The 23,328-nt window shown below is 38.2% G+C and overlaps 1 long non-coding RNA gene across 1 annotated transcript in view; it reads left to right on the top strand.

Moving 5' to 3' along the window:
- Positions 1–7,766: 7,766 nt before the first annotated feature.
- LOC145679831 (uncharacterized) overlaps positions 7,767–23,328 on the top strand; it is a 44,113-nt gene continuing 28,551 nt past the window's right edge. Inside the window, exon 1 of the long non-coding RNA XR_014130574.1 lies at positions 7,767–7,895. This is a non-coding gene — a long non-coding RNA (uncharacterized LOC145679831). The remainder of the gene's footprint in view (positions 7,896–23,328) is intronic.

Here is a 23,328-nt window from a genome sequence, read left to right as displayed (position 1 = left end):
GGTGTAGAAATAAAATATATCGGAGGATGCTTTCCTAGGGATATAGGGAATGGTCGAGAATAATATTTCGTTAAAATGTAAAGTTGGAAACCAGTTTGATAATTGTAAACTCGGGAAAGAAAACGATAACCAAGTGGGGTAGGAGACGAGCCAAAACAAAGTGAACTTCCCAGAAGGTAGTGTTTCATAGAATATTGGCACACAAAATACTGTGTGACAATACAATATTGATTTGCAGCAATATGCAATTTATTGGCAGAATATGTAGATGAAATGAAAGTAAACAAAACTATGTCCAAAGAAAATGCATATACAACTTCCCATATACGTGTTGGTATATTTACAGAATATTATGTTAATAAAGAAATCATATATTGCGCTAGACAAAATAATAACAAATATCGTAAAATTCAATGAAAACGACCCGTTGTCTTTTAAACTTCTCACTCTCCATGACGGTTGCGGTTGACAATGTATCATATATCTTCTAGGACACGAAATCCAATGATCATGGTCATTCTGTGGTCCATTGGTCATTCGACGTCACACTTATACTTTGATAAGCTCCGTTCTGCGACTCTGTGAGAGACTCTGCAGCAATTGCTTTACTTCAATACCTTGCACTTTTAAAGTGTTTTACTGTTTTGTTATTGTCGCAACTTAACGGATTTAGCAGCGTGGCCATAGATTTTCTGATGTATATTGTATTAACATTATGACCAGTTGCCCGTTTGCAAAAGGTTATCGTAGATAGTTGAGATTTTTCCTATCTTCTTTTATTTAACAATAGCTTTCATACAATATGCTACTTGACCCCCGGTTCCATTTGCGGTTGAGTTGGACCCGCCTGGGACACTGCGAGTGCCACGGGGATACACATTTTTCAAAAGGTGCTGGGCTCCCTACAATAATTTGATATATATTCACTGAGTTTCCTTACCCGACCGTTTCCGAAAAATGTGACCCGGAATCTGACTTTGTACTGTATAGTATGGAGCTTAATTTCTAACTTTTCACGCTTATATATCTGCAAGGATTGAGATTGAGGATGTATCCCTGTTAGTGTTATGTTCTTTTGGGACAAGATATCCAACGGCCATAGTCTCGACTCGAAGTCAGAGTTACACTTCGATAGGTTATCTCGTAAGCGACATCGAAAACCATGGATTCGGCACTAATATCATTCAAGAGATTGTTGAAGTCACAAAGACAGTCACTTTCATTTTAATTTACAAAATATAAATCTCTGCTCTTTCCCTCCACTACGGTGCACTGTAACATTTTAAGCAAGAATCTTATGTATGTTGAAAGCTTGATCGAGATCGGTCTGGCGGTTCAACAGTTATGTTTTATTCATTTTTATATATTTTTCCTTTTCTTTCCCCCTACCCTAACTTCTACCGTCAAAGTGAAATGATAAACAACTTTCCAGGTTTGAACTTCATAAGTTGAAAATTTTATGGAGAACGATCGGGTGTTTCAAGAGTTGTTCATTCATGAACATAGTCACTTTTACTTCTAATATATTGATTTTTGTATATCTCTTGCTTCCCCTCCTCTACGTGGCTCCGTCAAAATGAAAAAGGTAGAAAGAATGAACCTCATCTATGTTGAAAATTTGATCGATCTTGGTCGTTTGGTTCAAGAGGTATTAAGTTGTATTTATTTTTTTATATCTCCCCCTATTCTCCCCGCAGGGTCCCAGGTGGGGTCCAACTCAAAATTTGCAATTGAAAAGAGGGGCAAGTAGCATATCGTTTCAAAGCTAGCGTTAAAAGGAAAACGATAACGGAAGTCTCACAGCTCTAATCAAACTCTATGCAAAATGACGGAAGATTCAAAATTTACAACAGTGCATGGGCACCACTAGAATTCCAAAACAGTGAAACAGGTGTCAAAATTCTAAAACACGTGTTTCATTATTTGAAAAGTGCTATTTATCGAAATGACAATGTTTACCTCAGGGTCCCCGCAGGTTCTCAGGTGGGGTCCAACTCAAAATTGGCAATTGAAAAGAGAGGCACGTAGCATATCGTTTGAAAGCTATCCCGCTACAACTTACCGAGAGCCCGTCTGGTAGAATCGTTCTAGAAACCTCTAGACCACGTGACTGTTTTGCATTTACAAGTGTCGTTTTGATGTGAAGAACCACATAGTTCGACATTTGTTTCAAAGCTTTAGTTGTAAGAGGTGGTCATGAACTTTAAGATTCAGCATTTAGACGTAGTGTAAACACCCCACCATTTTGCACAGGATTGGCGTAGAGACGAAAGATTGGTTCCATACGTTGCCTGTTTTGAGAAACTTTGATAGAAAATACTACATAACGCATTTGAAAATGTGTAGTTTGACCGCTGCCCGCATATAGGGACTCCAGGACATACGTTTTCATTTCTATACATTGAACGTTTTCAATGACGAATTTAGAAAGCCAGCAACCCTGACTTATAGCCTGTGATTAGCTTGAATGAAAAGTTGTGTAAGTCAATTTGCAATAACGTTGACTTACATCTAGAAAATTGATTCTCTAGATTGCAAAGGGGGTTCACAAGCTCATCAAGTTGATGGTGATAAACTCTGTTCTCCAGGACATTACAAAGACCGTAGACAATTATGTTACGTTCGAAGATAATACTCAATTCCAGCCCTTGGACACGACATCAAGTCAACAAGGAATCGCTTCGGGTACCGAAGGTGATCCTGATTACGACTACCTGGACCCAAATCCTTCTCAGGAAACCGCATTTTGGAGATCATGGAGGGAAACGAAATTAAGGGATACTGTAGCAGCTTATAACAACGCATCCAGTGTTCGAAAACTCAAGGATGCGAAACGTGTAGCAAGAGTTGACATCTTTACAAGTGACATCATTCGGATGAAACTATTCCTGGACAAGGCATACAAGCGGACCAAGCTAGCAGAACTCCGAGAATCTGTCAAAGCATGGTGCAAAATTCAACGCGTTGCTCCGAATGTTTTCAGTATCACTGAAGACGGCATTACCGTGGAAGCCTTCGAACAATCGCGGAAGTTAGGGGTTACTGGTTTCAAGGCATCCCGATTATGGATCCGCCGACTATTGAGAGAAATAAACTGGGGTTCCAGGAAAATCACAGAAGTCATGACAATTACAGCCAGAACGAAAGCACTGCAAATTTCAAACGAATACGACAGTTACATTCAAAAAATCAGGCGGGAGATTGAAGAGGATAACTACAACCTTGATCAAATTGGATTCAATTATGAATTACTAATACCACGAACTCTAACTCAACGTGGAGCAAAAAATGTCTAAACTCATGTAAGATGCGAATCAAAAGTGACAAATTTTTACACAGTCCAGAAAGCGATTTCGGCATCAGGAAAACTTGTGAGCCCGACTGTCATTGTGCTCCGCGAACCACCGGGAAATTTGAATCAAGGGTCCAATGTAAAAACCCTCAGATCCCTGGAGTCATAATCAGAGCCAACAAGTCAGGAATTATGACAAAGGCAATATTCAAGGAATACCTGCCACATCTTGTTCGAGACGTTGGAACTCCGTGTCTTTTGTTGAAGGAAGACGCAGCCATCATGAGAGATCCGGACTTGTATCAAGTGTCCTGACTTATATCCAGGAACAATCACTACAGGCTGTACTTCCTATGGACAGCCATTCGATGTGGGATATATTCTTTACAGAAAAATGATGGTGAAGCGTGCCCACAAGCATGTTGAGAATGAAGGACTTGGAGACAAGCTAGACATGACAAATCGATATTCCAGTGCTCACTTGATTGGGGTAGCACGAAATCAGTTGGAATCACCCAGATATGATCGAGTACGCTTTCGAAAAATGTGGATACATCGACCTTCCTGACGATTTTAGTTACCAGTCAGTGAGAGACTTGTCTTTCAGTTTCCACACAAGGGATCCAGCTTTCTCGACATGTTCGATTTCGGACGACGAACACTGTATGCAGAAGAGTTTTATTCAGTGCAGTTGGTGTCCCCAACCACTGTGCCTTTATCACTTCTTCATGAACAATAGCATGGCCGCACACCTCCACGAGACACTCAATCCTCATTATCACGCCGTAGAGTGATCGTCATGCACATGGCCCTCATACCTGCATAACAAAGATACAGTCCTGGCTGCTACCACGTTGCTACGACCGTGGCGTGTGAATTACGTGGCTCTCACACATAGGCCACAACAAAAGCCAAGTTTCAGCAAACAACATTCGATGCAGCCGTGTCTTCTAGACTGCTTCTACCAGATGGGTTGTCGGAAAGTTGAAGAACGATAGCTTATGAACAATACATTTTTTGAAGCCTTTCCAAATGAAAACTTCGAGGTAGACTCCGCGTGGGACCCTACGAAGGCCCTGGGGCAAACATTTTCATTTAAATAAATTGCACGTTTTAAATACTGTAACACATGTTTTAGAATTTTGACACCTGTATCACAGTTTTGGAATTCTAGTGGTGGCCATGCACTGTTAGCTGCAGACTGTTTTCAAATTTTGAATCTTCCTCCATTTCACACAGAGTTTCCATTGAGCTGTGAAACTTCTGTTACCGTTTTTCTTTTAACACTAGCTTTCAAACGATACGCAACTTGTCCCTCTTTTCAATTGCCAATTTTGAGTTTGACCCCATTTGGGATCCTGCGGGGACTCTGGGGTAAACATTATAATTTCGATAAATATCACTTTTCAAATAATGAAACACGTGTTTTAGAATTTTGACACCTGTATCACAGTTTTTGAATTCTAATGGAGCCCATGGTCTTTTAGCTGCAGTCTGTTTTCAAATTTTGAATCTTCCGCAATTTCGCACAGAGTTTGATTAGAGCTGTGAGATTTCCGTTATCGTTTTTCTTTTAACACTAGCTTTCAAACGATATACTACTTGCCCCAATTTTCAATTGCAAATTTTGTGTTGGACCCCACCTGGGACCCTGAGGGGACCCTGGGGCAAATATTTTCACTTCGTTAAATTATGCTTTGACAATGATGAAACTGGTGTTTTGAAGTTTTAGCATAGGTTTCAACTTTTAGGGGTAGCAACGTACTTTATGTACACCTGCTATAGAAAATAGGTCAAAATGTTCTATATATTTTAGCCCCTGCAAATTGCGATGTCACTTCCGGGCAAGAAACGAACACATGTTTTGGAACTTGCTCGAGAAGTCCTATCAGAAAATAAATAGAATGTCTCCCAATTCAAGGTACAGTTTCGATATCATCCCTGGTGAGATAGACAAAAACTATAGACCACCCAGCTGCACAGACGCTTCTTTTTGGCGCTGCTGTGACCAGCCGAAAACCTGGCGGAAAAATGCCAAAACAACCACAATTAGAGAGCAAAATATCGAATCGAAGTCTAGTAAATGGAAAAGTTCATTATTTGTAGTCGTACATTCCGTTAATAAACAATTCGATGTAGAGTAGGGGCGGCGCGAGAGTGATCAAAGGAACTCTAGAATTCCTGGGATATTTTATCAAAGGTTGATTGACGAAACTGGCTAAAATCAAGTACCTTACGTCAACGAACAAAAATTGTGTTACATTCTACAAGCTAGAAGAAAGCTGCTAATATTCATGAAAAGAACAGAGACAAATGTTTGATTAGTCCAGTTTGACATAGAGTACAACAAATTTTTCGAGGGGAAACCCCCTTCCGATAGAGATATTCTTTGACAGTAAGACTTATTTTTTGGAAATTACTGAAATATGTAGATTGCATGGGAGGGTACAGCTTTTATAAGTGTAAAGTTATTAAGTGTAATTTGATTAAGAATGCGTTCTAACCAATCCATTAGTTTAATATCCCTTATATCTTTCTTTTTCTTTTTCTTTCACTTTTTAAATACCACTCGATAAACAAGCAGTGTTGCTAATGCAACACCATTCTCAAATTGCACTACGTAAGGCATTCGATATATCTAACTTAGATATTGAGTATAACAACAATACCACATACATTATTCACGGTAACGAAAGACAATACAGTATCAGTGACATTAACATTTTGGAGATATCTAATATCTCAAATGGCATGGACGGTGTAATGCACATCAATTATATCTTAGCATTAAATACTATGATTGTGGTATTGTATATTTGGAATGAATGAAGAATAAAAGTTACAGGAAAAAGAAACTTTAAACTTTTCTAAAGACGTGCTGACATATCACGTTTCATCATGTAGATGCTTCCAAAACACTTAAAAGATCACAATGCCGTTTACAACAATTGTTATTTGACATCGTTTCATAGATACGAAATACATGGGTAGTGATTGTTATACTACTTAAAATGACGTATTTGTGTTAAATTTTAATAATGATTTTGCTTTCGTTTGCTTCTTTCAACCATAACAGTACAACAATAGTTTTTGGTGGTTTTAATTACAACAAGTCAGATTATTTTATGCAGTTTTGCCCACTTAAATAAATTGTTATATATTGTTGTAAATATAGAGCAAATAACGTAGCTAAACTGCAAAATATTTTTAAATTACTCATGATTTGTTTTTTGGTCCAAGAATGTTTCTAAATAGGGCGTTTTCATGTACTTATGAAATTAATGTAAAAGTTTTAGATGCAGCAATGCATGTAAATGCAAAATGTAACTGATAAATTTTCAGTAACACTGGGTGTTCCCCCTAAGCCTTAGGCCGGGTGTACACTTTAGATTAAAACCATGCTTAATTAAAAGTTCTAATTATACCTTAATTTAATTTCACTTGGTGTAGTTTGACCACCGAAAATCATTATCCCTGACATACAGCTGTATGCAGTAACCAAGGACTTGCAGTTACCCCATCAGGATCCTCCCGCCTATAGTCGGACAATTTGTGCATGCCGCGGTCGGATTGCCGGCGCCGGACACCGGCGTCTTTCCGCTCGATTTTCGACCGCGACGAGCAAAAAGAGATTCGTTCACCAAAAGAAAACAAAGAGAGTTAGAAGGTAATTTGTTGCTTTAAAATACGAATTAGGGCTTATATTTCCCTCGTATAAAGCTTTCTCGAAACAGTCAGCAGACAGTATGACGAGGACTGCAAGAAGAGACTGCCGGCAATTTCTTGAAAAGCGACGTCGGCACGACGTCGACGAAAGTTGCAATAACGCGTACCAGCGGCAAAGAGTCGAATTTTGGAAAATGAATTGAGCCTGTATCTTCTTTAATGATGAAGTAAAAATTGAAACTGTCCAAAGGTTTTTCTTGTGTGTGGGCACTAATTCCATAAAACATGTCTTGTGAAAACGGAGTCGGCGGAAAGTCGGCATACAGCGGACGGAACGACAACGGCAAATGATAGTTGTAAAGACGTCGAAACGTTCACGACGTGCCGACCATAAAAAAAGGTAAATGCATTAAAAGAAATGTAGTAAAGGGACTGCACGTAAAGGGTATATGAGAAGTAAATACTTAAAATAAAATACAAGTACGAGAGGATCCTTGACAAACATTTTGGAAGGAGACGGCAAACAGCGGACAGCGACCGCGACAAATGTCGGGAAGACGCCGAAACGTTGACGGCGTGCCGACAAGTAAGGGACCGGAAGAAGGTCGGCAAACAGCGGATGTACCGACCTTGAAAAGATGCTCGGACAGGCGCAGAGCTGCCAGGGCCGCTGAAGAGCCTGATTGCAGAAATCGTAGTCTGGTTGCGCTGCCTGTATGTTCGGTTCGCGTTCTTCATTTGTCACATGGTGATGCAATGTGGGCCAAGTGTTCAAAGTTCGTTGGGTTTGAGTTTACAAGTGGCGATTAAATGTTTATAAGTATAAATATATTCCTTTAAAGTATATATCATGCTGCAACAGTTCCCGAAGGAGCAGGACGCTCATAGTTTTACGAATTATTCATTGAGTATGAAGTGAGAGAGCAATATACATTTGGTGAGTTAATTTAATATTATGTATATACATTTCAAATTGTCATAAATTTTATATGTTGTGTTACATGTGTTAATTGGTAGATTCGGTTATAGTATGTTCCCGCGCACTGGCGTCTGTGGCATGTAAAATTTGGGGGGAAGATATCAAAGAAAGTGATTTAAATGGTACTACCTAGCCCAATCTGTGTATTAACTTCGATTCTATTTGTTACCTTTCAGCTTACCTCCACGGACCCCCTAAGGTATATCAAGAACTCGATTACAATTGTAGGGTCCGCGCTGCTTCAGTGGTAGAACGTTCACCTCTGGTGCTTGGGGTCCCGGATTCGATACCAGCCATCGCCATGTGAACTTTGTGGTGGGCAAACAGCGTCTGCGTGGGTTTCGTCGGGGTTCTCCCGTTTATTTACACTTTCTTCATTCCACCATTTCATTCATTACTCATCATCACCCTCTTCTTTAGCCTAACCGGCATAACCGTGGGACAAAAAACTTAAGGATTTCACTTAATTTTTTATTTAAAAAAACGAAGACAGTTAAGAAAATGTAGTATACGATTTTCCTCTTGAAATTGCAAAAGTTTACATGCCTTACTTTTTAAGGTAAGTGGCTTCTAACTCAACAGCAATGTATTTCTACACAGTGTACGAGAGTTGTATTTTATGTTTAGAAATGGAGCGTTAATAGTATGAAACCATAACAAGTGATATCAAAATATGTATGATTACCAAAGCCCACATGTTTTCACTACCCTCGCTTACGCGTATACCCACCGTCGCTGACGCACTTGTTCCCTTCGAACACACCCCCGCGCGGGCCCACCATCGTTGCCCTGCTTGATTCAGTTATATAGAATTCGTGCTTTTTAGTGGCCAACTAACACCAGGGGTGGATCGAGGGGGAGCGATCGGGGCGATTGTCCCCCTTCCAAAACTTTCTTACTTTATATATAAATAAAACCCATTCCAGAGTTTGGAGTACTCAAAAGTAGCTCTAAGTAGCAGTATTACAACCTCCCTCCTTCCCCCCAGAAATCCGTCCTGGATCCGCCCCTGACTAGCACAGGTTGGTTTGTGTTTTTAGCACTGCAGTTTTTATGCCCCTAACCTAATATAAAGTAATCGAACGTAACTTTATCTAATCCAACCAAATATAACCGATCGGAGTACGTTTTGGTACTTTTTTTTTTGCGATTTTCAAATTGGTTGTGCGATACAACAGTAAATCCCTCATTTTAGGTTAGGTTAGATTGGATAATTTTTAGATTAAGTGCTCTGACGTTCTACTAGAGGTGATAGCTTGATTTTGTGTTTTGTGAATAGTTGTTGCATAATAGAGTGAGAAAATGACCCGCAACCTTTTCTTATGGCTAAAATAAAGCGAGGTGGTATACAGGCTGCACTCTTATAATACAATCAAAGGAACGCTATTTCCAAGCAGAAATCCTACTCCAGGGGAAAATGTCAGCGAGGTGAGAGGTACACTGAGAATATTAATCGGTAACCAACTGGAGGTTAAAGGATAACTTGGCTGCTAGAAGCAGTTAATAATTTTATCTATGCCAGGAGTGATATTTTCATGTCGCCCAGTGGAAATATTTTAGAAGCAATAAGAAGGAAATTGGTGAAATAATTAAAATTTTTCATCAATTATTCCGGGCGTTGCGCCGAAAAAAACTGAACGAACACAAATTCGGATTTGTTCATAAGTTTTAAGCCGAGATAACAAAAAGGAAGATAATTATCTTAGAGAAACGTGGACAATTTCCCATAATGTTTGTGCCATGACAAGGTTTGTGTTCCTTTAGTATTCTCTAGTATTTAGTGTATCTTTAGTAACCTAATAAGATCCACTAGATTATATATTGCAGGACTTGTTTCACATGTGAGCGAGAACTTCCAATTAAAAAAAAAAACAAAAACAAAAAAAGGGAGAACTGAGGTAGTGGTTAAATGCTCTTGTGTACAGGTTTACTTCTGGCGCAATACTAAAAAAAAAAATTGAAAAAATATAATTATTTCATCAGTTTATTTTTTATTGTCCCCTAGACGGTTTCAAATGGGCGGAATATATTTTACTTTGCATAAATAAAATTCAAGGGGACCTCTAGAAGTAATTGTTGAAAAATTATAATTCTTTTACCATTTGCGTATAAATAAGGCTTCCAGATGTCTAGCATAAAAACAGCGCAAAAAAGCACAAAACAATCTGTGCTGGGTGGCCACTAAATAGCACGAATGCTATCGAACCGAGTCAGATAGGGCGAAGCTGGTGTGCCCGCGCGGGAATACGTCCGAAGGGAGCAGGCACGTCAGCGATAGTGTGTATCCGCAGAAGTGAGAGTAGTGGAAGGAATTGCGTTTTGAGAATAATACAAATTTCAACAACACTTGTTGTTGTTTCATACTAGTAACTCTCCACTTGTAAACAAAATACAGGTTCTGCACACTGTGCAGAAATATGATGCCGGTGTACACGGTGCAGAGGTAAGCCGCCCGTGGAAAATAACATCTAATAGAGCCATTTTTCATATGCACTCATTTGTTTTTTCGTCGTAAAGCACTTGTAATGATTTAACATTAATAAACCTAAGATACAGTTGTATTACATTGTATGTAATTAAGTTACCTGTAGAAATTCGTTCCTTATAAACATGTCTTTTCATGTAAAGTATTGAATTTTACCTGTAAATCTTCCAAAATGTAGTGTGCCAAAACTACACCTGCACCAGACTGTCTTATTTTGATTTTTTGCGGGCCGCGGTGGCTCAGTGGTAGAGCGTTCATCTCTGGTGGATGGGATTCCTGGTTCAAACCCTGCTCCTGTCAATTGAACTTTGTGGTGGACAAACACCGTGTGCGTGGGTTTTCTCGGGATTCTCCACTTTCCTCCCACTTTCTTCATTCCACCATTTTCATTCATCTCTCATCATCACCGTCTCCTTTATCCTAACCGGCATAACCGCGGGACGTAAAACTCAAATATTTCATTTTCATTTTCCGAGTGTTAACCCTTTCTCCTGACACTGTTTCACGATGTGTAGGTACAAAAACTTGGACATCGGAAGTTTGAAAAAATTAAACAATTTAACATTAACATCTGCAGAAAACCATTAGCGACTACTATTAAAACTTTTTTGAGAAGAAAAGCTCATCATGAACCAGGGTTTGAAAAAACCCGGGCTTTTTTGAAAAAGCCAAACCCACCTGGGCCCATATGGGTTTTTTGGGGTATTTTCGTTTTTTTTTTTAATATTTCAATGTCTTTGGGGTAAAAGTGTTAAAATGTGATTTATATTTCAATATTGACATTGTCACAACTTGCAACAATTTTCTACTCACTGCCGTTTTGAAAAAATGGCCGCCATTTTGATTTTTTTTACATTGGACCGCCGAGAAAATCTACTCAGCAAATTCAGCATATCTTGTGCTTCTACTGTCAAAATTTCAACTTAAAAGACTGAAAATTGCTCTTCATAGCGTAGATACTCGCTCATTTGACAAAATGGCCGCCAATTTGATATTTTACGTTGGTATGCCGCCAAAATCTAAACAGGAAATTTAGAGTGTCTTGTGCTTGTACTCTGAAAATTTTAACTTAAAAGACCGAAAGTTGAGTTGATTTTGTGTTTAACGTCCCTTTCAGCAGCGAGGCTATATAAGGCGGGACCTACTGATTAAAGTGGAATCCGAACCACGTGAGCTCCCTCCGGGAAGCAAACCCGGGTCACCCAGGTCGAAGACGCGTACACTAACCGCTTAGCCATAAAGGAGCTCGGCAGACAAACGAACAAATGTAAATCAAGTCAGCCAAAAGCCTGACTGATGTTCGCCAAATATGGATACCAAAAGGTGTCTATTAATTTAAAACAAAGATACAATTCATGTTGTATGAAACAAATAAATGTTTCAAAATGTCTTACATGAAATTAACATCTTCCAGCGTAAATAAACCTGCCATATTTTCTCCATGAGAATACGGGACACCTCAGATCCCCCCTCCCCTCAACTTTCCAACACAATGAATTGGACTATAGTCTGGTTATGAATAAAAGTATAATAGGCCGCGGTGGCTCACTGGTAGAGCGTTCGCCTCTGGTGCATGGGGTCCCTAGTTCGATCCCAGCTCGCGCCAAGTGAGCTTTGTGGTGGACAAACACCTTGTGCGTGGGTTTTCTCAAAGTTATGTTCATTCGATTGAATTCTTATTACAGAAGGTTTGTGTTTTAGATATGTTACTCAAATCTACTCCTAGGAGAACATAAAATGTATTTGTTTTGAAGCTTTTACCATTTTTGCCCACCTGATCGATTTTACCTGCAGTTTATTTAAGTATATGTGCATTTTATTTGTTCCACTAACAAGGTTTTATTTTAAGATGTAATATTTTGTATTCAGCCAAATACAAAGTTCTCAATTGCCAATACAATAATGTCGCAAAACCCTGACGCGTATCGAAGTTCTATTTCAAAGTAATGTAATGCTCTCTTCACTAAATATAATATTCTATTTTAATACATCTTTTTGTCTGGTGAGGGACTTAGGGATTTATTGTTTAACTTGCAGCTTCAAGGTAATGTTTCAAAGATTTCTCAAGAAACTCCGATTCCTATCATTGGATATATCAGGGGCGTCATTTATGGAGGGCAGGAGGGGGCAATTTCCCCCCCCCAAGAGTTTGAGGAATACATATACTTTAATCGATTGTCTACTAATATACTAGTACAAAACGTAAAAGTCTTATGTCGGTGGTGCTCTTGCCCCCCTCAAGCGAAGTGTGAAATGACGCCCCTGGATATATGGCAGGATTTCTTTTCTTTTCTGATTCTCGCTTGGGGTGGCGACCGTACTGTTGTAATAAAGACTAAGTAAAAGTTAACTGTTTCGACGTAATTGAATTCTTCATCAGTGACTATAGTTTTGATTACTCTTACAGGTTTTCTTGTACATTTTTAAATGTTGATTTGTATCAAAGTAACTTATCAGTCTATTCGGTTCTCCGTGTTCATCGCGTATCACTGTCATAGTAAAGCTGCTTTGTAAACATTTTGTAACATCCATTAAAATTAGATACTATAAATAGCTAATATGTTTATTAGAGAATTTAGAAGCAAATGACTGCTTCCATTTAAAGAATGAAATATCTAGTTTAACGTCTCACGATCACGCACTGAGGCTAATGTAGACAGTGATGATGAGAAATGAATGAAATGGTGGAATGAAGAAAGGGGGAGGAAACAGAAGAACTCCGAGAAAACCCTATGCGCACGGTGCTTGCTCACCACAAAGCTCACTTGGTCTGGGATCGGTGCTTTAGTTGAGAACCGTCCAAGTTGAGAACCGGTGCTTTAACTTACAAACGATAAAATTGAAATAATAATCAGTACGTCAAAGGGCCAAAACTTTTTTCTGCTTCTAATGTGACTACTAGCTCAAACACGTTTTACACTCAGTTAGCTACTCTGATTTCACTCAAGGTAAATGCACAGTTATGCACCTCGCTGCCCACTAGCTCCGAAGAATATAAAAATGTTTCACTCAGTTGACGATCTCTGGTTTAGGGCTTAGAGCGTTGGACTCATGTATGTATAGTCCCGGGTTCAATCCCCTGATGGAGTACCCCAAATTTTTTCAATCTACCCAGCGTCGTGATGTACACCGGGATCATTTAAATAAAAGACGTATCGGCCATTTGGTCTAGAATTTTCCCGGTACACCTGTTGGAGGCAGGTAACACAATGGGTTGACTACATATTCGTCACTCAGGTAGACGTAGTTCCTGCAATCTCTAACATATAGCGTTGAAGCCGGTTCATTGCAACAAGGTCTATTGCACTGTGTAGATTGGTTTGGTTTTGGTGTGATGAAGTATATATTCGATTGTAATAAATATACGTAATGTGTCACCGCCGTACACATTGAAGAGTATATTTTACAATGCATTATGTTTGTTCTATTTTAGATACTTCAATTATTTCTGGAAGCAAGGGGAAATGTTGCTCAAGAAAGACAGAAGCGTTCCAATGGAAGGAAGACCCACAGAGAGCAGTAGCGTAGCCAGGATGTGTCTGGAGGGGGGGAGCAAGTGCTGTTATAGGTGCATATAGAAAAATACCAAACAAAAAATACTTTTTTGATTTTACTTACTGTATGAAGGCTATCTGTGTTAAAACTCGATGTTATAAAATGCTACAAATTAAAAAAAAAAAAAAATTAGTAGTACATCCGAAGGTATATTACATATAACTTCTATTGAATGATAAGGTTCATTACATATGCTAATGTATATAAGTTAATACGATGTGCATTGTATTTTGTTAATACAATTTCGTGTGTTTTTAGTGCTAATATAGACCAGAAAAAAATGTGATCTTCCCTTCATTTATTCTCTTAAAGAATTCCTTTAAAACAAAGGATCTTTGCAAAGTATTATGCTAAAACATTTCATTTTTGATGTGAATGACTTTATTAACCTTTTTTCTCTATATAGTGGGTATGCACTATGAGTATACTGTACATGTGGCTGTTTCACTTACGATATAAATTATTTTCTCACATTTTTCTGTTTCATTGTATACAATTAATGTATAAATCATATAGAAACGAATTAAATGAACAATTAGTTGCCTACTTAATTGTTATTTTAACTTAATATGATTTCCACTTTTGAAGTGTAGGTTTATTTAAATAAATATTTAAGGCATAGAGTGAGAACTGATAGCTTAGTCGTTAGAACTTGTGTTTGGTTTATACGAATATAGTCATGGGTGTAAGTAGGGGTAAAAGTATGGAGAATGCGGGTGGACGCCGTCCCCTCGCTTCCAGGAATTATCCGTGGCGTCCACCCACTTTCTAACTTAATTACAATGTGCAAAGATAGGTACGGGTAAATTCATGCGTCTCCCTACCTTTTCAAATCCACTTTTACCCCTGGGTGTAAGTAAAGCTGTACCCTGGCCAAGGGTGCCGATTTCTCTGTAAATTTGGGGGAGGGGGCATCTACATGCAAAAAACATACATAGGGATTTAAAAACAAATTGCATTCAAATTATACCAAATATGGTATATTCATAAATACAATGCGAGGAAGCTTACATGAGCTTTCGGGGGGGGGGGACTAGGTCCTCCAGGATCGGCGCCCTTGACCCTGGTTTCAACAATACATACATGATGCATTAGTATCGGGGATTTTAAATTATTGCCCCAGACTTTCGACCATAGCCGGACAAGCAGACAAGTGATCGCTCCGGCCACTTTTTTTTTTTTTTTTCTTAACCAAAATTACAACAAATGCAGAGACATTTTTGTTTTCAGTGTAGTATAAGAAAATGAATGCATTCAGAGACGCAGGCGTGGAATTGTTAGTGAAAAATGTTTAACATTGTGGCCAGTATTTGAAGCTTGATTCATACACATAATCCCTAAAGTCTGAGCTATACGGATAACTTATATTTTGCAGTATTATTATATTTTAATTAGTTTATTTGACTCTGTGAATAATTTTTCGAGTTAATTTTATATTCACCATCTATTTGCAGTAAGTTGAACAGCATATCAAAAACTCTGCAGTATGGAAATGGAAAGTAGAATTCACATTAAGGACGGTGGGATACTGTCATGACTCTTTATAACATTGTTCTGTTTTTAATTAAATTTTTTCATATTGTTCACAATGTGTAAAAACTCACGGAGCTCCTGTTCTACTGTGTTTTACAGGACTATAAAAGCTTTATATTTTACAGGACTATGAAGTGCTTTATATTTTTCAGGGTTAAAATTTTGTATTAATTTTAAGGTTAAGATTTTATGTCGAACCCAGAAATGTGTCTCAGTATAAACCGTTGAACCACTTATGTTTGACATGAAACAAATCCATTCCACATAGGTAAATTATTTCCCTTTTATAAAACTATACATTTTTCGTCTTTCTTCAAATGATACAGAAAGGTAGTAACATAATTTTATGGATTATTAAATATACCCTCTACTGTACTTTTAGAAATCTGTTATGTTGCAGCCGAAATAATTTCTCAAATTTCATTTAGCAAATTACTATAGGAAATTAAGGAATTACCATTTCGCATTGCATTGATAATTCTTTTCTATACTATTATTAATTAATATTTTCAATTATTCATTCTGAATCATTCTAAACAATGCTTTCACCTTTCTGTATAAGACACCGTCCTCAGATTCATATTGAAAATAAGTACGTCACTTCATGTGGTTTTATAAACTAGAGAAAAATTTAGTTTTTTACATAAACGTTTATTTCACATCTCTGCGTTAAGTGGTTCAAAAATTATAGACCGAGAACAATTCTGAATTGGGCATAAAATTTTATCCTTCAGAAAGGTTAAACACAATTTTAACCCTGGAAACTTTGTCAATATATGGACAACAAAGCAAAAGAGGTTATAACAAATTGAGTCATGGTTATTTCAACTAATAAAGGAGGTTATATTAGACGAGATACTCGGTTACTAGAATTAACTTACCCTATTACATTAACCGAGTAAACGGGTTATTTCAATTAACTGAACAGGTAAAATTAACCGATCTACTCGGTTAAACATTTGCCCTACCATATTACATTAATCGAGTAAATATGTTATCTTAACTAATTTAATTTGTTATATTAACCGATCTACTTGGTTATACTTTTGTCCTACCGTATTACTTTAACCCAGTAAATGGGTTACTTTCAGTAACTGAATATGTTATATTAACCAAAATACTCGGTTACTGCAGTTGATGCACCCTGTTTCATTAACCGAGCAGTCTGTTATTCCAACATACTAACTAGGTTACCGGTTACAGGCTATGATTGATAGTGGTAACTACGTGATCGGTTAGCGTACCCCTGTGAGTTATTACACTGTAACCTAGCGATATTAACCTGTAACGCAAGGTTGCTATCACCTTCTCTCGTTAACCTTTTTGGCTTGGCTGCTTGGACACACGTCTCTGTTTTCCATATATTGACAAACTAACTTGGTTACTGTCCACCTTTTTCTTGTTTACTAGTAACTTTTTCTTTTTCTTTTTTTCTTTTCTTTTTCTTTTTTTCTTTTTTTTGCGTGTAGGCTCGGTTTGAATCTCTCCGCCACAATATACCTTTTATTACAGTATTTTTATTTATAATTTTTACTTCATTAATTTTTATTTAAATCTCATTTTCCATTGGGAGTGTGACCCCTGTACTTTAAAAAATTTAGAAAATCATTGATCTTTAAAATTCTTTTTCCAATAGTTGATGGGAAAACGACAACCTGAAAAGACCGTATTCCGACGGATTGCTGCGGCTTTTTTTTTTTTTTTTTTTTCGAAGAAAGCGTTTGCAACTAGCAAATTTCGATTGCATAGAACAGTGTTGTTCCTAGTAGTCGTGATAGTGAAAAATGTGCTTTCAGGGGGGAAATGTACTGACTGTTATAAGTTTTTCACATTAGGCCCACAGAAATGTTAATTGAATTATTCTTAACGTTCATTATTAGCTGCTCAGTTCTTATTTCTAGGTCGCTTTTAAGCATTTGTAAGCCATTCACAGATACTTTCCTTCTATATAGCACTTAAATTGTACTGAGAATTGTAGAAATGTACTGCGTATGTACCGAGTGCAACATTACTGGTGGGAATCCGCCATGATTTTCATTGCATGCTCGCATCTTTTCTGCTGTCTGTCGACTGGTCGGAAAGGCAACTTTCCACCGGCGGTGCCGGCGCATTTTATGCGCCTTTCCGGTTGTTTGCCGACTGCTCGAAAGGACCTCTTTTCGATGTCAGCTTCTCAATTCTCCCACAGTCGGCATCCGACCTCTTGCCGCAGTCGAAAAGTAGCCCTTTGCCGACTGGATACCAACCCTTCAGGAAGGCAAAATTTTCACCACCTTTTACAGTAGCTTTGCCTAACTTTGCCTCCGTGCTATGATTTCTCATGAAGGGCACAATTGCTAGTTCTGAAAGTATATAATACATCCATGTCCCATTCAATTTCTTCTTTTTTGGCTGAGAGTGGTGCAAAAAAGCAAAAAGGAACAAATTTTATACTGGGACACACACACAAAAAATCAAGTATTTATACTTCAAGAATTGGCAAGGGTGCTCCTTGTCGAGAAATCATAGCATGGAAGAAGACCTAGGCAAGACTAATGTAAAAGCTGATGAAAATTTTGCCTTCCTGAAGCGTTGATTTCCAGTCGGCAAAGGGCCACTTTTCGACGGCGGCAAGAAGTCGGATGCAGAATGTGGGAGAATCGGGAAGTCGACGTCGAAAAGAGGTCCTTTCCAGCAGTCCGCAAACAGCCGGAAAGGTGCATAAAATGCGCCGGCGCCGCCGTCGAATAGTTCCCTTGCCGAGCAGTCGGCAAACAGCCGTAATGAGCATTAAAGACGCCGGTGCCGCCGTCGGAAAGTTGCCTTGCCGAGCAGTCGGCAAACAGCCGTAAAGGTGCAGTAAATGCGCAGGCGCCGCCGTCGAAAAGAGGCCGGCATAAGGAGCGGCAGAGGGTCGGAAAGAGGTATTTCCGACTGTTTTGCTGACTCTGGCGGTCGGCAAAATTCGGCAGAGGGCATTTTTTTTTTTTTTTTTTTTACGATTTTCGACCGCTTGCCGCCTCGGCAAAAGGTCGGCAATTTTGAACAAATAGATCGTCGTGCCGCCGCGGACGGGTGCCGGCTGCCTCCCGGCGGCCTGCCACCGTCGACGGCGGCAATCCCTCTTGCCGACCGCGGCATCCTGATGGGGTAGTTAATACACATAGTGTTAATTTTTAGTTTAGTTTGTTTTAGTTTAACGTCCTACGTTATGCTAGGGGGGTAAAGGAGACGTAGAGTTACTGACTATAGTTGAATCCGAACCACTTGGGTCGTTCAATTTTACCTCCACCGAGAATCGAACTCGGTACCACGCAGACCGAATTCAAGTGTGCTAGCCTCTAGACCAAATGGGGTCCTCATCTTGTGTTGATTTAAATCATTGAGTCAGTCTCCTTAAATCCGAAGATCAAAATGTAGCTTGTATGTGGTCCGAAAGAAGTGGATTAAAATTATTTGTAGCCCAAATATACAGAAATGAATTGTTTTGCATCTAATGACTGGTACTAACGAAATAATTTTAACATGAGGTAGAAAATGTACTGGACGCATTGCAAGAAGAAATTATGATCGATGTACGAAAATAATTGCAGAGTGGATACCACGAGAAAAAAATTGCCTAGGAAGCGTCCGCATTCAAAAAGGTATGACGAAATCAAGAACCACCGGAGAGAAACTTGGAAAACAATTGCCCACGATAGATAGTTGTGGAGAAGATTTAGAAAGACCTTCATCCTGCAGTGTATTGATAACGGTTGATTTGATGATGGTGATCATTTTATTATATCTGGACCTCAGAAGAAGAAAAAATCAATTCATAATTTCGTAATTTTACAGAAGCGAAAAACCGTTTCCTTAACTAACATCTATAGTACTGTTCTAAAAACTATACTAAGTTGTTACAAAGTAGTTGGATGCTATAAGACTTATATTTTTACACCAATAGAAGGAACATAGTCTATTAAAGAGTATTCTTAACTCAATTTCTACCAAAAAGTGTCTTTATACAGTCTACCTCTCTCTATATATATAACTTTTTCTAGGTAAGATAGGGTAAAATTGATCTAAAATTTAACGGAAGCGTGCAGCAAATATATACCTTATATCTTTGACTATTCAAATCCTTCACGTTGCAGCAAAACTACGAAAAATAATACAAAAAAAAAAAAAACCTAGAAAGTTATGAATCACTTGTTTTGGCGAGAGGGAAAAAGTAGATACAGATAGCTCGAATTACCTACAGTAGCTCTTATAATTGAACCTTTTACCTTATTTATTAACATAAAAATGGACAAAAGACATCTATATAAGTGAAGTATGTATTTCAAACTTAAAATATTACTTCCTGAGCAGATCTAGAACAAATTAGAATACATTTTCTTCGTAAACATTATTTCAATAATGAGTAAAAAAATTAGAAACAAAATAGTATGTGTATTTGGAGACTCAAAACTGAGCGTACACACTTGAATAGACATTTGAAAATTGAGCGTACACATTTGATTATTGAACAGAAAAAAATATTCAGTATTTTGTGGCACCACTTTTGGCTTTTATTACAGCAGCTAACCTTTTAGGCATGGAGAGTACATATTTGTGGGTCACTGAAGGAAGAATTTTGCTCCATTTTTCTTGCAGGACCCTTTTCAACTCAGTTTTATTCGTTATTTTATTTTCTGCACTTGTTTTTCTAATTCCCATCACAAATTCTCAATTGGATTTAAATCCGGAGACTGTGGTGGAGTTTCCAATCTTTTTGGAGTGTTATATAATAACCACAGTTTGACAATATAGGCTACTAGCAGCGTTCACCCCGCTTCGCTGCGGTCACCCCGGAACGCAATAAACTTTGTTACTTAGATAATTTTTACTTTTTCGCTTTCAAGTGATATGATAAAAACCATAGAAGATTGCAGTAAATCTTAACATTATATCGCCTGTCATTTATGTTAACCCGCCCCGCTTCGCTGCGGTCATCCCGGTGCTGGCATATTGTAAAAGTGTCTGTAAAAATAAGCAAATCAATTAAAAAATTTTAAACAGAAGATTCAAGCTATTTTCCGCTGTATATCGCCTGTCATTTATGTTAACCCGCCGAGTGACACGGTCATGCGGGTTGCATATAAATACGTTTATTTTTACCTATGATGAACTAATAACAAAGGATTTGTACGTTATGGACACCTGAATGGTCAATTATCTCAAGACACTGGTAATTAAAAATTAAAGTGATATGATAAAAACCATCTAGGGTCCAAATCCTAATAACCCCCCAAAAATGAAAGAAATTGGTTCAGCCGTATTAGCGTGATGAGCGGACAAAAAATTGTACGTTCTCTTTTATATATATAGATATTCTCAGGATCGTAGCCATGCTGAAAAAATACAATGACCCCGTACCAAGTTTATTAGCACTTTCCTTGATATTATTATATAACACTGACAAATACCCGTATTTGTCCATTGTGGTATCAATAAACTCCAAGTTACCGACACCAGAAGCAGACATACAGCCCCACTAGACCGAGACTTGGTTCTAGAGACCGGGACTGAGATCGAGGCAGGCGTCTGTTGACTGAGACGAGACCGAGACCTCTATTTATCAACCGAGACGAGACCGAGACTGTGCAAAGTCTAGTCTCGTCTAGTCTCGATACCGTCCCTACAGACTCCTTCTTCTTTACAAATAATAGCAGCAATAATACAACGTATTAAAACTTTAACAATGATCCATCGACAAACTGTAAGCAACTCCTGAAAAATTAAATTAACTATTTCAGTTTAACGATCCAAGATTATGGTCTTCAGACTAAGGGAGAAAATAAGAAGGCAAGTGAATGATGGTGGAAGATATGATGGAATGAGAATGTGGAAGGATATTGGACTATCCCAAGAAAACCCACTGACACAATACGATGTTCACCACCAAGTTACTTGGCTGAGGACCAAACCAGGGATCCCACGTACCATAGACAAGCTGTTTACAACCGAGTCACCGTGTCCCTTCACAATCTCTGAGAGACGCGGCCAATCAGTTAAGACTAACTGAATAAAGAAAAACGTATTTACCGTTTACGAACGAATGACACTCTTGAAATTCCACATTCTGCCTGCTTTTACTTCTTGTATATTGTTTTGTCACCCATAATATTTACTAGACCGATACGTCTGACAGAATTATAGTGCTTCCTCCAAAGTAGGGTACGGTAGCTTAGTGATAGATCACTTAATTCGGTAAGGGATGGACCTTGTTCAATCCTAGACTATAAGAGCTCGTGAGTTTTCTCGGGACAATCCTATTTTCCCCTACATTCTCATTTCATTCTCAATAATTAGCTTTCATCTATTATTTGTCCCTATTATTAGATCGGATTTGGGTTTAGCATTCCTTCGGTCTCAAGGTTACATGAGATATGGAGCTATGGATTAACGTGGAATCTAAACAGCATGCCAGGGAATTGGTGTCCGGTCTCCTGTACCAAAGTCACGTACGCTACCCACATAACAATAAGTGATATCTCTGTCTTCAGTAGCCTAAAAGGCATAATATTTGAACGTTATGGACTTCTTATGATTTCAGTTATTCCTCGACAGACAATTGGGTAGTGATACAAAATAGATCAATCAAATATGTGCATTTTTCCTTTCTCGAATTTTAACGATATTCTTGTAACTTGGATCACGTTCTGAGACTTTTATTATAGCATTTAATTGTAGTTAATTTCTCTCAGTCAACGTTTGATAAAATATCCCAGGAATTCTTCAGTTTCTTTGGGGTGACCGTTGCACCATCTCTGTATCCCATCGAATTGTGCATTAATGAAAGCTAGGCTAAAAGTAACAGATATTCTCTTTCCTTCTACTTCAATCCGTCATTTTGTTCTCGAGTTATGGCTGTTTTTTCGCATTTTTCCGACAGATTTTTGGCTCGTCATACCGCCGAAAGGACGTATTTCTGCACCCAGGTTGTCTATACTTTTTGTCTTATCTTGGTATCAGGAATCAGTCCTTAAACTTTGTCAGTGTTGTTTAGAAACACCCTGTATATTTCTATCCAGTTTATTATTAGCTCCTGTCTGATAATCACTTTCCATATCCCCAAAACAAACTTAAAGGAACTAAATTCACCAAATCGCCTTCCCCCTATGCTTTCTTGTTGTATAGTACTTAGGCCCTATTATATATTTATATCGTAGTTGACAGATATTGCAAATATTGATTGAAATAAAAGATCAATAAATTTAAAGGCAATCAATGTAATATCAATAATAAATATTCTCGCACACTTTCAGGTTTAAATACTAGTACAGGAATTCCCTCTTCAGTGCAGAAATTCTCCCCTTGCAACTTACTGCCATTTTAGGTGAGAGGGGATTAGGCAAGATGGGAATTTACATCTCGCCTAAAATGGCTGACATTCTTATTTCGGAGACATCAGTGGATGATAAATCGTTAGGCGAGATGGGATGGAATCCGCTAAGGAAATCGAATGCAGGTCTACCGCCCAAAAAGGAGTATACTAAGCGCTTAATACGAGGGGCTTCTCATTTAAAACGGATGAACTGTATTTCCTGTTTTCCCAACCTCGAGAACCATGGATTCGATCAAAATCACAGTTATTTTACCCATGTTGTTTTGTATTACTTCACTCCTCTCTTACGAAGATGGTTTTAAAATTTGAACAAAAGCGGAATCAGGACTGCACTTATTCATCTATGTATATGGTTTGACTTTTATATATATAGTTTGATAAATTAGTCGCACTTAACAATGTATAAAATTTATATTTGGTAAACAAATAAAGAGATTGCCTTGAGAAGGAATAGAACTCAAGAGCTC

Source organism: Thermobia domestica, chromosome 2 (assembly GCF_964235325.1).
Source record: "Thermobia domestica chromosome 2, izTheDome1.hap1.1, whole genome shotgun sequence".
NCBI lineage: Eukaryota > Metazoa > Arthropoda > Insecta > Zygentoma > Lepismatidae > Thermobia > Thermobia domestica.
This window is presented reverse-complemented; position numbering and strand designations above follow the sequence as displayed.